The following is a 14,958-nucleotide window of genomic DNA, read 5'->3' on the forward strand; positions in this document are numbered from 1 at the left end:
TGCAACTAAGTGATGAAAAGGTCAGAAAAAAAAATTCCCATTAGGTGTCAGCATGTTCTGTCCAAAGAATCAGTTTAGACAGAGGCAATAAAAGCAGTAAATTCCCCTGTTTGAGCTGAAACCATCAAATATTTGTTAAGAACTGACTAAAATGATGGGACAGATCATCATAATAGCCTACTTACTTCCTATGTCAATTAATTGATTGATACTTGCAACTCTAACGTTATCTGATGATGCAGTTGCAGGCTGTCATGTCGTTTGAGGCAGGGATGTGTTTGTTGTTTATCCGTTTTATAAACAGTGTAGAAACAGCTGGGAAACGAGCATCTTCAGGATTGATGAGTCACTGTTGACGCGTGAGGAGGAGGAGCTTTTATTGTGAAGGGTGTGTGCCGGAAGTGTCTCTGTTGCTGCAGCTCGCGGGACAGAGTGAAAGTGTGTGATGAGCCAATGATGGTGTGATGAGCGGCTGAAGCTTCATCATCCAGATGTTCCCTGATGTTGTGATGGCTCCTGTTCAGATGGAGCTCGTTGCTCTCGTGAGTCTCTGTGTCCTGACTCGGTGTGGATCAACGTTTGCTGCTGAACACGGTGAGAAAACTGAGGCTCAGACTGAGAATCAGCCTCAGCTCTGTTTATTATCACTGACTGTTTAATGACATGAAGAAGATGCAGCGGCCTGAGACACAGTCCTCGAGGAGGAGGAGGAGGAGGAGGAGGAGGCTGGATGACGTCATCACCTGCACCTGTCCGTCTGAACATCAGGATCAGTTTCACACAGTGATGCCATGTTGTTCCTCATAATTAGGGCTGATCGATGAAATGTCAGGTGATGCTATTAATGACGACATCACTCAGGTTGATACCAGTCGTTTAGCTGCTCACTTCTAACTTTACGTGTGACGTCAGCAAAACTGTGGATGTGTGCGTCGGAGGGGGGTTAGGGCGTGGTCTCAGTGTGATCATGAACATAAACTCAGTGTTTAATTTGATCATTGTCCAGATGTTTTTCTACGTGTTAAATTCTCATTATAAATGAATTAGTTTAGTTCAGTAGTTGTATGAACTCAGTCACTCACCTGGTGCTCAGGTGTCTCAGCTGCTGCAGGTGGAGGTGTGTCCTGTCAACTTGGCTCATTGCAGTTAATAGATTATTGATTAGTGTTTCAAACAATATTGAGGTCATTATCTGACCAAGATGTGCTCTGGATATATTTTCCTCCTCAACAAAATGTTTATATGTTTTTTATATCAGATCATGATTTAATTTTTACTGCCCCCTCCCCCTCCTCCCAGGTAACTCCAGTAATAATTTGGAGTTTGAAAATGTATTTATCTGTTTTTCATGAATTAGACCATGTGATGAAATGTGATCCAATGTGGTCAGATGTGATATCTGATGAGCAGAAGAACCAGAGAGAGTAGTTTTCCAGTTGTAACATGTTGTTTGAGTCTCTGGTTGTTTTCAGTGAAGCAGTGAAACCTGTCAGTGTGGTTCTGCTTCAGTGTCTGAGGAGACTCTGTGTTTTATAAATGATGAGAGCTGTCACATCTACAGGAGCCTGGACAGATTCCTGTGTGTGGATCAGAGCAGTGGAGTTAAAGCAGCGTTAGTTCATGAAGCACTCAGTGCTCAGTTTATTAGGAACACCAAGCTCAAACTAATTCAGTCTGATCCAACAGTCCTGCAGTGAGTCCTCCTCCATGAAGCTTTAATGTTCAGTGTCTGAGACGTGTTTCTGTTGTTTACTCTGCCTCATTGGTTTAAATCAGAAGTGTCAGACTTTCTTTCTCCTTCTCACAATGTTTATTTTGTGAGTGATGCTCTGACCACATTGGGTTATTTGCATAGGTGTATTGGTTTAGGACCAGCATGCACCTGTGGTTGTTCACCAGAGGCAGCAGCAGGAAACATGATTCATTGTTCCTCAGTTTGCTGCTTGTTTGGATGAATAAATGTTTCATCAGTGACCTTTGAAACTATTGAGCTGAAGTTGGTTTAAGGACAAACCGTCTCTTTAATTGGGATGAACTATGTTTCATGTTGTGACCTGACACCTGGAGTCAAATCAAATCAAGTTAAAGTCTGAATCCTCCTCCTGTTTTCACTGACACACCTACTTCCTGTCTGACCTGCTGCTCAGTCTCCTCACCTTCTCTACAACACTGAAACACTGGTGACAATGAACAGTTTTATTGTGTTGCTACTTTAATGGATTGTGTGTAGTGTAGTGTAGTGTAGTGTAGTGTAGTGTAGTGTAGTGTAGTGTAGTGTAGTGTAGCGTAGCATAGTGTATTGTGTAGTGTAGTGTTGTTCTGCCTCTGTGTGTTTGTTGATCCTCTGACTCAGTGAACGTCCTTCTCTGGTTCATAGAGTTAGATAGATATAATATAATAGATATAATGAACCTGTGAAACTTGAAGATCCGATTGTTATTATTGTGCACCTGCAACATGAAACAATTTGCAGAATAATCAAAAATTTAGTGCACTTTAAATCTTTGATTACACCACACACCCAGATGTTCCTGTTTTAGTTGTTCTCTAGTCTACACCATTATTTTGATATTTGAATCACTGTTGAGATTTTTATTTATTCTCTGTGTTTTTGTCGATTTTTGTCATTTTATTTCTTGGCACTTTTTTTAGTTTTATTTTGTTTCTGTTTTCTGGCACGTTAATGGAAACTCCACATTTTTGTTTCTTGGGTCTTTATGATCTTTAAGTTTGTCCTTTGCTTGGTTACATTATAATGCGTCAGTGTTTTCCCCAGTTAAAATAAAGGATCATTGAATTAATAAAAGTGCAGAACCCAAGATCTGATAACAGAATGAATCTACACACAACTTCCCATATCGTGTCTTTCTACAGAGAGTTGTTAAGAAGCAGCATAAACAGCCTCTTGTCTCTTCTATCCTCTCTTGGTGTTGGTTTCATCTTTTAAACAATCTACAAACCTCTTCCTCTAACTGTTTCACAGTATCTGGCGCTTGTCCCAGAACAGAAGGTCAAACTGCCACTTCAACTTTTCTCAGCAGATGTTTGTCACAAATGTAGAACAACAGATAGTAAGAGAGTGAAATACACCAGTGAAGTACATGGGAACAAATATGCACACACTGTAATGATTAATACTGTAGTAGCACCACCTGCTGGTTCACTTTGGTATTGTGATTTCGCTCCAGCAGTGATTGATCAGCTGATGAACTGAGAGCCAGATCTCAGACAGACATGAACTCTGCAGCAATTTGTGCTGAGATCATCCAGGTTGAAATGGAAGTTAAATTAATTGATAATCATTTAAAAACTGCACAGGTTTTATATTTTCATGACAAAGTGACAAAACATCATATCAGGGGAGCAGGAAAGGCTTGGTGGTGACTGTAAAATATAAATAAGAATACACATTTCAAATCTATAAAGGCAAACTCAAAGCACAATGATCAAAACTATATAACCTGGTTTGTTCTCATCCACTTTAATACTTAACACACAAATGTGGAACGTGGTCAGAAATAGGTTTTGACATATGTGTTCATGTGTTATCTGAGCTTTTCTTTAACCTGACGACTCTGTATGTGATCACAGTGATTGATTCATGTTTTGTCCTGCAGGTCCAGATGTCACCAATCTGGTGGTGAAGGAGGGGAACGACGCCGTGTTGCCCTGTTCCCTCAGCACCTCGAGCATCAAGCAGGAGCTGTTTGACTGGAAGAAGGACGGTCAGAGGGAGGTGTTCATGTACGACAGGGGCAGCATTTATGACGAGAAACGTTCAGGTCAAGACGAACACTTCAGAGGCCGGGTCTTTCATTTTCCACAACATCTGGAGTCTGGTAACGCCTCCATAGTTATCAGAGATACGAAGGTGGCCGACAGTGGAAGCTACACCTGTGATTTTCCATTTCATCAGCCAATCAGACGATCCCACATTGTGCTTGTTGTTGGTGAGTGCTTCAATGAAACAGGTTGAAACATGGCCGCTCAGAACAGATGTGACTGGTTCCAGTGTCCTCGATGAGCTCAGGTCAAAGAGTGAGTGACACATCTGGATCAGACGAGGCTGCAGATGTTCACAGATACAGAAATGAAGCTTGTGGTCCAACATCTGCATCTGGGTCCTCAGCCCCTCACTGGCAGCTGGAGGACTCTCTCTGTGTGTGTGTGTGTGTGTGTGTGTGTGTGTGTGTGTGTGTGTGTGTGTGTGTGTGTGTGTGTGTGTGTGTGTGTGTGTGTGTGTGTGTGTGTGTGCTAGAATTGGCCCAGATGTGGAAATAAGAAGCAGAGTTGGAATAAACTGGTCTTACTTAAAATCCAGAGTCTAACAGAAAAAAGTCAACAATGTTATAGCAGATGGGAAGAAAATTAAAAGTTCCATTTGATAAAGTAAATCCATCAAAGTAAAAAACATAAACATTGTCAGACAGCCAAGAGACCAACTAGTTACCAACAGTAAGCTCGTTTATCACACAAACATGAAAGTCAATAACGCATTTAACATCTTTACAGTTTGTTTTAACAACAGTGCAACATATGAGTTGTTGTAAAGCCTGATTTCCTGATCACGTTCCACTGGTTTGGACAGTTGTGTGTCAATGAAGGAAGTTGATGATCAGATCTGTTAGACAGAGTCTCAAAGATAACCTGTCTTAACTGTCTTCATGAGACAGTACGTCACAGGAAATATGAGCCCATGTTTTCTATTTCTCAGAATTACCTGTCTGCCAAGGTGAAGAAATTACATGTTTAAATGATACAATCAGTCTAACATTGTTGTTTTCTTTTGTCTTCTAGATCCGATCTTAACCTGTTAGAGTCCATTTTAATGATGTTTATGTCTCTATCGTCAGACCCTCCCTTTTAAAACTGTGTATAATACTGAGACCATGAGGAGCTGATTTATTTCCACTGGATCACTGTAAAGTAAATCCTCAAATGTTTCATCAGCTGTGTTGATCAGACTTACAGCTCTGACACAGTTCAACTGATCAAGGATTAAACTGAATAAAGTAGAAGTTTTATTCTTCTTCTCCGTCAACCTCACATTTAAAGTACAATAAATCAGCCACAATAAGAGCTATAAGGCTGAAATTAACAGGATCTCTCCATCAACATGTCTCCAATATATGTACTAAATTACATGTTGATAGACAGAAGTGGCTCTGAGAGATTTCAGAAAGTGCAGTACACAGCATGTCTATCAGATGACAACAGAGCTTTATAAAACTTCTCCTAAGTCATCAAATAATGAAGATAAATGTCTTTTACAACTTTGAAAAATATGCCTCAATGTTGGAGTTGACTCAAAGAAGTGGTTATTAATATTTACACACAGATTTACATATTAAGTGTCACTGAATCTTGTATCTTTTTACTCATAAAAAGTTTTTCAGACATGTCCCTGTTCCTCCACCACAGGGAGTCACTCTACATCAACTTCCATATATGGTCAGACAGGTGAATTTACCGGCTACAAACTGGGCATGTTTCAGAGTGGTTACTTCCTATTGGACTAAAGTAGCTGTCAATCAAAGTCATTAGGCGGTCACATAATGATACTCTGCTCCGATTGGCTGTTGTAAGTTAAAAGACCATTAGGTTCGTCAGTTTACATCGTAGAAAGGCGCTGATTGGTTTATTTTGTTTCTGGGCGTTTTCTGATTTCAGAGATACCTAACATCATTGGTCAAATACTTTAACAACGCTTTAAAATTGACCGAAATGTAGTCAGGTTAAAAGTTTGAATCACCGGATCAATGCTAATTAAGGGAAACTGTCCGATATTATTCAGGGGTTTTCTTTTCCTTGGCTTAAATTTAAACGAAATTAATTTAATTGGTAGTGTTTTACTCTTTTTAACGAGGTCAGTTGGTCTTTAAAAGTCTGTTTTTCAGCCTATAAACGTGTTTTAATCGAGGCAACACAGGTTAGTAAACTATAATCTGATTAGTTATTGCTGTAAAGAGAGACAGTAATGCTGTGATGTTGTCAATAGTTTTTTTTTACTCCTAAAAATTTCCGGAAAATGAAATAATGAGCTTTCAAATGAGGTGTAAAGTGTTATTAACACATTATCACAGTTACTAAGTATATAGCTATATCTAACGTCACCCTTAACGTGTAAATGTGGGGTCGCATGCATCCTCCGCATCATACAAGGTTAAAAGACAGAAGAGATGAAAACATCCCAGGTGGGTCCTGTTTGTAATGACGTCAGTCTGTCATAATTATTTGTACAGTTTCAAACTAATCACTAATTGTACTTAAACGTATGGTAGTTTTATCTAACGTTTCATGAGTTTTAACATAACATTTTGTAACAGCAATTATCAGCATGTTCCATCCACCAACTTCACCACCAAAGAATGATGAAAAATGAAAGATGATGAAACGACCTGAAAAAATTCCTGTCAGAGAAGAATTACCTTTGCCTAATTTACTTTGTCATGATATAAGTGACAAAACGCTTGCTGACTTAGGCCTATACTAGCAGTTTAAAAAGTTTGAATAATGATGCACTGCTAAACAGTGTGTGTATGTAACTGATGTGTGGTTTATTTTGTTTTTTCCTCCACTCCTCTGCTCATCTTTTAAACACTCTGTGTAATCTCCTCATACAAGCTGAGAAGTATTACACAAGAAATCTGAGTAACATTTTTAATTGTGTGATTGTCTTACATGATTTTGTCTATGATATGTTTACAGGTGCAGCTCCAAAGCCATCTGTCACAAATCTGAATGAAACAAATAACTGGGCTCTGCTGCAGTGTGAGGTTCATGGTGCTTCTCCAAAGCCTAAAGTGGAGTGGCAGGACAGTGATGGAAACATCCTTCAAGCTGAGAGGCCACAGGTCACAGAGAGAGGAGGTCGTTACGATGTTATCCTGCAAACTACTGTGACCAAGACTGACCACTATCGTTGTGTAGCCACACAGGAGGAAATCAAACATCAGATTCATGCTGAGATCTACGTGCTCCTGGGAGGTGAGTGGTATTTTATGTTCATATGATTTTAACTATTCATTTAGATGTGATCGGCCAAAAATGAAGAGTCTCACCAATTGGGATGAAATTGTCATGACATTAATCAGTGATAAGAGGATGACTGAGACGTCACTGATATAATAAAAACACACATAGTTACTGGATTTTGTTCTAATCAACCATAGTCAATGTATTTAAGTTTGATGCATTTAGTGTTGAATCCACAAGAATTTGCAGAAATGCTGTAATCCTGAAACACATCTGAGCTCTGTCTGCTCAGGTCACACTTTTCCTTCCTGTTTAAGTTGAACAGTCACCAGACTTGTTTAATGTCTTCAAACATGAAGTCAGATTATGAGGAGTTGATGAGTTTGAACTTCAAAGTTTTTTTCTCAGTTTAACCAGGTTTTGATGTCCAGATGTTTCCAGATGCACCTGTTGACTGTCCTGCTCAGACTGAGGCTCAGCTCTGACTCTGAGCCCTGTTCTCTACAGTCTGTAGCTACTGTCCATCTGAGAGGAGGACAGACACCAGACGAGGCCTGTAGTGTTGGTCCTCAGGCTGCAGTCTGCACTCAGCCTGTTTTCAGCCCCTTTGAGGCGTCTGCTTCAGATCAGAGTCCTGCAGCTGGAGGCAGCAGCTGTTTGTAAAGTCTCAGCTGGTTTGACTGGTCAGAACTGAACTGGTTACACAGAGGAGGTTTATTCACCTCTGGATTAAAACAGGTTAAACCACAATAACTAGTTGTTCCTCAGAGATCTGCTGTTAGAAACATGATGAAACAGTTTTATTAGCTCTGTCTGGATGTGTCCTGATTGTTTCAGACATTAGTGAGATTCACATCAAGTATCATTTAATAACATGAGCCAACATGGCCGACATTATAATCAGTGAACACAGTGATGTCACTGTGATGTCAGACTGAGTGGTGCTCTTCATGACCAGTGAACTGATGTTGATGTGTAAAGTCAGTGAAGTGTCTCTTTACAGACTCATGAAGAAGAAGCTGTGGAAACGTAGATTCACCTCTCGTCTCGTTCCAGCTCCATTTGATCCCTGGAAAATATTTGATCAACATCTGTGTTGGATTAGACTGTACAGATGTTCCTGATAAAGTGAACACTGACACAGCTGATAACAAGAGGAACACGCACCTTTGACCCTGTGTTAAATTGTTCACATCCCAAACAAAAGAAATTTCTCCTGAATCTGTTTCAGGATTAATTTAGTCAAACAGAAACTGATCAGAAATTCACCTGTTTTCCAAACTGTATCTGAGCTTCTGTCAGGAGATGAGTCAGAAACAGTTTGTTCAGCTGAGTCCAGTTGATGTAGCTTGTTCCATCAGACAGAGCTGAGACGGTGTTTGAGGCTCAGACTGTGATTTTCTATTGTTAAACACACTTTACTCCACATGTTGAAGCAGAGGAGGGTTGAGTGAAAAGATCTGGTTCTGACACAGACAGGAGACACATTAAAGGAGAAACAACATGAAGTGTCTCAGTCAGGTGTTGGTCACCACATCAGCCAGATCATCTTCACTGCTCCTTGTCAGTGATTCTCCAAATGTGTGAAGTCGACTGCAGGATGAACACACTCTCCATGAACATGTTCCCTCATCTGGTGTTTTGATGATGATGGTGGTGGTGGAGAGCGCTGTCTGACACGTGGCTCTGAAATCTACCATCAGTGTTCACCTGAGATCTGCAGACTGAAGGCCACAGTGTAGAGAGGCGTCTGTCTGCAGACTGCAGGAGAGGAGGGGACTGGGAGGGGACGGCTCCTTCAGACAGGGGCTTAAACATAAGTTGTGCAAATGGAAACAAGGACATACATAGAGGAGAAGTTGTGGTTTAATTAATTAGTGCCACTTTTCTACTTAAAATATTATAGGATGTATCAGTTCAACGTGATAGCTGATCATTTTCCATTGATCCAGTATCTACAGCTGGTCCACGTCCTGGTCGGGGGGCAGCAGTCTGAGCAGGAGACAAGTGGAGGCGTCCTACACTGAAGTCATTGTTGTTTTTATGTGATAGTTGACAATGAGCTTCTTTAAATAGTCGACAGTGTAGAAGTGACAGGAAACACGGGGCAAAGCTCCTCCTTCAACTGGCTCCTCCCATGCAGAGGAGCAGCAGCATGACGTCATTTGAAGTGGACACAGCTCTAAGTGTTGAACCTGCAGATGTGGAGGCTGACAGAGGTTATCAACAGATGAGACTGAAACTGTAGCTCATAGATTCAAATGAGTTTATTTACAAAGAAACTGAACACACAGAAACAACACTTGTATTTATCCCCTCATCATCCATGACAGGTTTATTCTGTTCTTTCTAAAATCCAGGGTGGGGACTCCCAGGCTTCCTGTGGTCGACTCTCACCAGTTTTCACCCTTTTCTATTTATTGTAGCTTCTGACCTCACACGTCCTCACACAGTCACAGTACATTCAGCATCATGTAAACACAACCAGTACACATTCAGTTTAGTGTATAGACAGATACTGGTGACAGTTTTATACTCATCAGACCATCAGTGACCCCTGGTGTTCAGTGGAGGGAAACATTGTCCTCATGTTTCGTTTCACCGACCTTTAGTTTATCAGTGTCTGTGTCTGATCCTGTAAATGACTATTGATGAATCATTGTTTATTGTTTACAGGTGCAGCTTCAAAACCATCAGTCACATCACTTGAAGTCACAAAGGACTGGGCCCTGCTGCAGTGTGAGGTTCTTGGTGCTTCACCCAAACCTGTTGTCCAGTGGCAGGACAGTGATGGAAACATCGTCCCTGCTAAAGAGCCACAGGTCTCTGACAGAGGAGGCAGCTACGACATTATCCTCCAGACTACTGTGACCAAGACTGACAACTTTCGCTGTGTAGCCACACAGGAGGAAATCAAACATACAGTTCAGGCTGAGATCCACGTTTATATCAGCGGTGAGTTTCTGTTTTTACAGTCAGATCATTTAACTTTTAAGAAAATTTGGATGAAGAATCTGTGAAAGTCTGGTGAAGCAGGTGAAAAGGTTTTTGCTCAGGATTTTTTGTTTGTGTGTAAAGTCACATGAATCACACATAAGGACTTTCAAAACATAAACTTAAACTAGAATCATACCCTTCTGATTATACAAACTGATTGATCCAGGTAATAATTTCATCAAATAAATGCAAATAAAAGCTGTGCAAGTGAAGCATCAGTGTGATCAGTGTCAGTGCAGTGAGCGTCCTCTATGATCACATGTTGGTAGAGATGTAGCTTCCTCACTCTTGGTTCATGACCTGCTGCAGGTTGTTGTTTGGTTGTTTACAAGCAGAAGAGAAACAACAGTCAAAGTGTTTCTACATCTGGTCACTAATCGTCCTCCTGTGTGTGAAGCTGAAACCAGGAGTGAACAGATGTTGACCACTTGACTCATTCACCAACATGTGGCTGTGTTTGTATTGATGTGACTGTGTGCAGCTCAGTAGAGCAGGTGGGCTGATTGAACCAGTCACAGGTGCTGTATGATCTGAGCTTCAGGCTGTAGAGGACACATGTGCTGTCACAGTGTGATATACAGCTGTGGTCTCCAGCCAGATGTGTGACTGTGCTGCAGCTTCCTGACAGCACAAGTTGTCAGTGTGAACAGGCTGAACTCAGATTCTTGTCCAGTGAATGAAGCAGCAGCTGCTCTTTGTTTGTGTGTGTTCATGTGAGCACAGTGAACTCACTGAGAGCTTCATCACTGAAGCTACAAGACCACGTTCAGACGTCTCTCAGCTTTTAGCTTCACTTATTCTGAGTGAAGCGTCGACCCAAGCTCAGAGGCCCATGTGTTGAACAGAGCTCATCAGCAGCAGCTCCAACAACAACCATCATGAGGTGAAGATGAGCTGAGCAGAGGTGATCCAGAGTCCATCAGAGCCTGGGCTCAGGGTGTAGAAACCTGGCTGGAGACAGATCACAGTCACACACACTTTGAGATCTCACACACAGCAGGAGTGAAGCAGGAGTCAGATGGAAACAGCCTGAAGTGGAGGTGGCAGCACAGTGACTCCAACATCTTCCTCCTGATGAACAACACGTGTCAGACAGAGGAGGAAGCTGCAGCATCATCATCCTCCTCACTACTGTAGCAGAACCAGAACCGAGCTCTGAGCTGAGCAGCCAATCAGGAGGAGAGAGGCCATGAGACGGATGCTGACATCACTGAGCCTGGTCACATTCATCCCAGTGGAGTCTTCATCTGCTCATCACTGTAGATCAGAGGAGCAGCAACACACTCATTGTTCTCTGTGAAGCTGTGACGTCCAGTCTGGTGTTCATCATGTCAACTTACTCTGAGTCTCATTTCAACTTTCTCTTTCAGGTCCAGAGACTCAGACTCAGAGTCCAACTGGACTGATCATTGCTGTTGTTGTTCTTGGGATTCTTCTTGTTGGTGTTGTTTTCACTCTAATTGTGCTCATAAAGAAGGGATGCTTAAAATGTAATTCAGGTAAGTCTAAACTATGTGCTGTATTCACATTTTCATGATCATCAGCCCACAGAACAACAAAGTGTGTGATGCTTAGAGTCTGACAGTTGTGTTCATCTACTCAGATGAGCAGCTTGATCAGCTGTTACTTACTCTCAGAGCGAGATCAGTTGGATTTTCTTATTTTGTTTTCTCTCCTGCAGATCAGTCAAAGACAAGAGTCCCTCAGGATGACCAATCATGTTAAACAACAATCAACACTGGATCAGTTTAATAGAGACCTCATTGTAAAGATCTTTGAATTAAAGCTGTTTATGAATGAATCCATCGACCAAATATTATCAACCTGCTTGTAGCTTTTCACTGAGTTGACGTGGACGTTGACACAATCATCAGAATCAGTGAAGTCAAACCTGCTGCTCTGCTTTAAATGAATGTGAACATTTAGTACCTGCACTGAAACATGTGACTTTTATTTTGAAATTTGTATTGCTGACATTACGTATTTTAGACAATCATGTTCCTTCTTTTTATTTATTAAGGTGCTGAGTCTGTCTGGTACAGTGTTACAGTCTTCGCTGTTGTTGACTGTGACAATTGAATTGTGCTCTGTCTCACACTGAGTTTGTGTTTATATTGCAGCTGATGATGAATTTACAGGCTGTCATGTAAATTCAAGCAGTGCTTAATGATTTTTAATTAATAAAAGATGAAACAAAAAACAAACAAACAGCAAAGTGTATGATTTTTTCTTTGTCTGTTTAAGTGATTCTGTTGTATTGGACAGAGTCTCAGATGATCTTGATTCTGCAGCTGTTATGATAGAAACTTAATTTGAAATGGATTGAATGTGCAATAATGTCCCTTTGTTTTCCTTTATAGATTGTTTAGGGTCCTCCAATGATAAACATCATGCGTTTACAGGCTGTTGTGTGAATTCAGGCTGGGATAAATAACATCATAAAATATGTTTGTTGTTCATCAGTTTTGTAATCCGATTAGAAACAGCCAGGAAACGAGAATCATCAGGATTGATGAGTCACTGTTGACGCGTGAGGAGGAGGAGCTTTTATTGTGAAGGGTGTGTGCCGGAAGTGTCTCTGTTGCTGCAGCTCGCGGACGCCGACGGAGTGAAAGTGTGTGATGAGCCAATGATGGTGTGATGAGCGGCTGAAGCTTCATCATCCAGATGTTCCCCTGATGTTGTGATGGCTCCTGTTCAGATGGAGCTCGTTGCTCTCGTGAGTCTCTGTGTCCTGACTCGGTGTGGATCAACGTTTGCTGCTGAACACGGTGAGAAAACTGAGGCTCAGACTGAGAATCACGGGGGGGGGGGGGGGTGTAATATTTACTTCTTGCCGCTGGCTGAATTGTGTTTATAATAAAACTGTACAGGACGCTGATATCGGCTTGTGTCGTTTATTCCGCCATCTTGAACACATACAGGTAATCCCGCGGGAGTCTGTGACGTTACATGAGACTACGGTGTCCCGTAGGGGCTGTCAGAATGTTACATCTCCCTTCTTAATAAAAAAATAGAATGATATTCAGTTACTGAACACAACACTGTGCCTACACTAGGTCACATCAACAACCTCGAATTAATATGCCTTAATAAACATATGAAAGGGCCACAAGTTAACTTTGATCTCTCATAAGGCCATGAATCAACAGGTACGTGGAACATAAGGAGGTAAGAGCAGTCCTATCAGTACCTTTCACGTACCAGGAAAGTATATTCTTCCTATATTTCCTCAACACTTCTTAACAGGTGTGCAACAAGCATAATAAAGTCATTTGTAAGTTACAACAGGTAAGTGATTTTTTTTTTTTTTTTTTTTTTTTTTGAGGGCAGCGATCCGCCTACACCCTTTACAATTCACAAGTCAAGGACTTGTCTTGGCCTGATTATGCGGCCAGATCTTGTTGTGTAGCCAGGCTGTTGCTGCGGTGGCTGGCTCTCTGGTTGTGTGTGGTTCTCAAGTTCAGGGTGTGGGGGCTGTATGCGTCTGACATGTGCGTTTGTGTGCTGGGTGTTGTCAGCATGTGAGGGCAGTGTGTGGCTGGCATGTGTGTTTGTGTTCTGAGTGTTGTCAGTGTGTGAAGTCTCTCTGCTTTCACGAAGGTGCCAGCGGTTCCGTCGGAGAGTCTGTCCCTCTCTTGTTTTGATGTAGTAGCTCCTGTGTGTGTCTGCATGTTGTGTCACCATTGCACGTCTCCAGGATCCGTCCTCCTGCCGGAAACGGATGGGGGTGCCGACAGGTAGGTGAGACAGGGGCCTGGTGGTTCTGTTGTAATATGTCTGCTGACGGTGTTGGCAGGCCTCTCTTCTCTCATGAACAGCTGTCTGGAGTGCTACACGGGGCTGCAGCTGTTTCCCAGTCATTGGGAGGATGGAACGCAGGCGCCGGCTCATGAGAAGCTGGGCAGGTGATTGCAGGTTGTCCACAGGGGCGTTTCTGTATTAAAGGAGAGCGAGGTAGGGGTCCTTGTTCTCAGCCTTGGTTTTGTCCAGGATGCGTTTTGCCGTCTGGACAGTTCTTTCGGCGAGGCCGTTGCTCCTTGGATAGCGTGGGCTCGCGGTGGTGTGTGTGAAGTCCCACGCATTGGCGAAGCGGCGGAACTCCTCAGAGCTGTAGCATGGACCGTTGTCGCTGATGACAGTCTCTGCGATGCCATGCCGGGCAAACGCAGACTTCAGTTTAGTGATTACTGCAGAGGATGTGCAGCTTCGAAGCCGCTCCATTTCAAAGAACCTACTGTAGTAATCTACAATAATGATGAAGTCCTGTGCATTCCATGTGAAGAGATCTGTACCTACCACCTGCCATGGTCTCTCTGGTATGTTGTGTGATGACAGGGGCTCTTTTGTGTTTGCACTGCGTCTTTCTTGGCATATGTTGCATTGTTCTATTTCTGCTTCGATCTGTTTCCCCATTCCGGGCCAGAAGAGGAGATCTCGAGCTCTGTGCTTACTCTTCTCAATGCCCATGTGTCCTGTGTGTATGCGCTGGATCATGTTGTTTCTGAGTCTTTGAGGAACTATGATTTTCTCACCTTTGAAGAGAATTCCTTCAATTTCAGAGATTTCATCTCTGTAGTTCCAGTATTCCTGGATATTGAGTGGGCATTTCCTCCTTTCATCAGGCCATCCATCCTTTATGGCTCTATTGAGTGCGATGAGCTGTGTGTCTTGTGCTGTCGCCTCTTTGATCTCCAGCAGTTTGTTATCGCTCACTGGGATGCTGCTGATGAGCGTGTGTACCTGTGCTTCCATGCTTTCTTTCAGGCTGTTGTCCTGGTGCTCAATGGACTTACGGGACAGGGTGTCAGCCACGGGTATATCTTTCCCCGGGCGGTGGATGATGTGAATGTTGTACTTTTGGAGCTGCAGAATCATCCTCTGTAGCCGTGGTGGTGTTGCGGCTAGGGGTTTTCGGAGGATTGCTTCTAAGGGCTTGTGATCAGATTCTACAGTCACTCTGCGCCCGTACATGTACTCATGGAA

The 14,958-nt window shown here is 42.3% G+C and overlaps 1 pseudogene across 1 annotated transcript in view; it reads left to right on the forward strand.

Moving 5' to 3' along the window:
* The first annotated feature begins 509 nt into the window (after window positions 1-509).
* LOC146987538 (hemicentin-1-like) overlaps window positions 510-14,958 on the forward strand; it is a 44,750-nt pseudogene continuing 30,301 nt past the window's right edge. Inside the window, exons 1-5 of the transcript XR_015035885.1 lie at window positions 510-594; window positions 3,618-3,950; window positions 6,709-6,987; window positions 9,652-9,930; window positions 12,627-12,743. The product of XR_015035885.1 is annotated as a hemicentin-1-like (transcript). The remainder of the gene's footprint in view (window positions 595-3,617; window positions 3,951-6,708; window positions 6,988-9,651; window positions 9,931-12,626; window positions 12,744-14,958) is intronic.

This window comes from Trachurus japonicus, chromosome 5, assembly GCF_045865225.1.
Source record: "Trachurus japonicus isolate A0001 chromosome 5, Traja_1.0".
In the NCBI taxonomy this organism is placed as follows: Eukaryota; Metazoa; Chordata; class Actinopteri; order Carangiformes; family Carangidae; genus Trachurus; species Trachurus japonicus.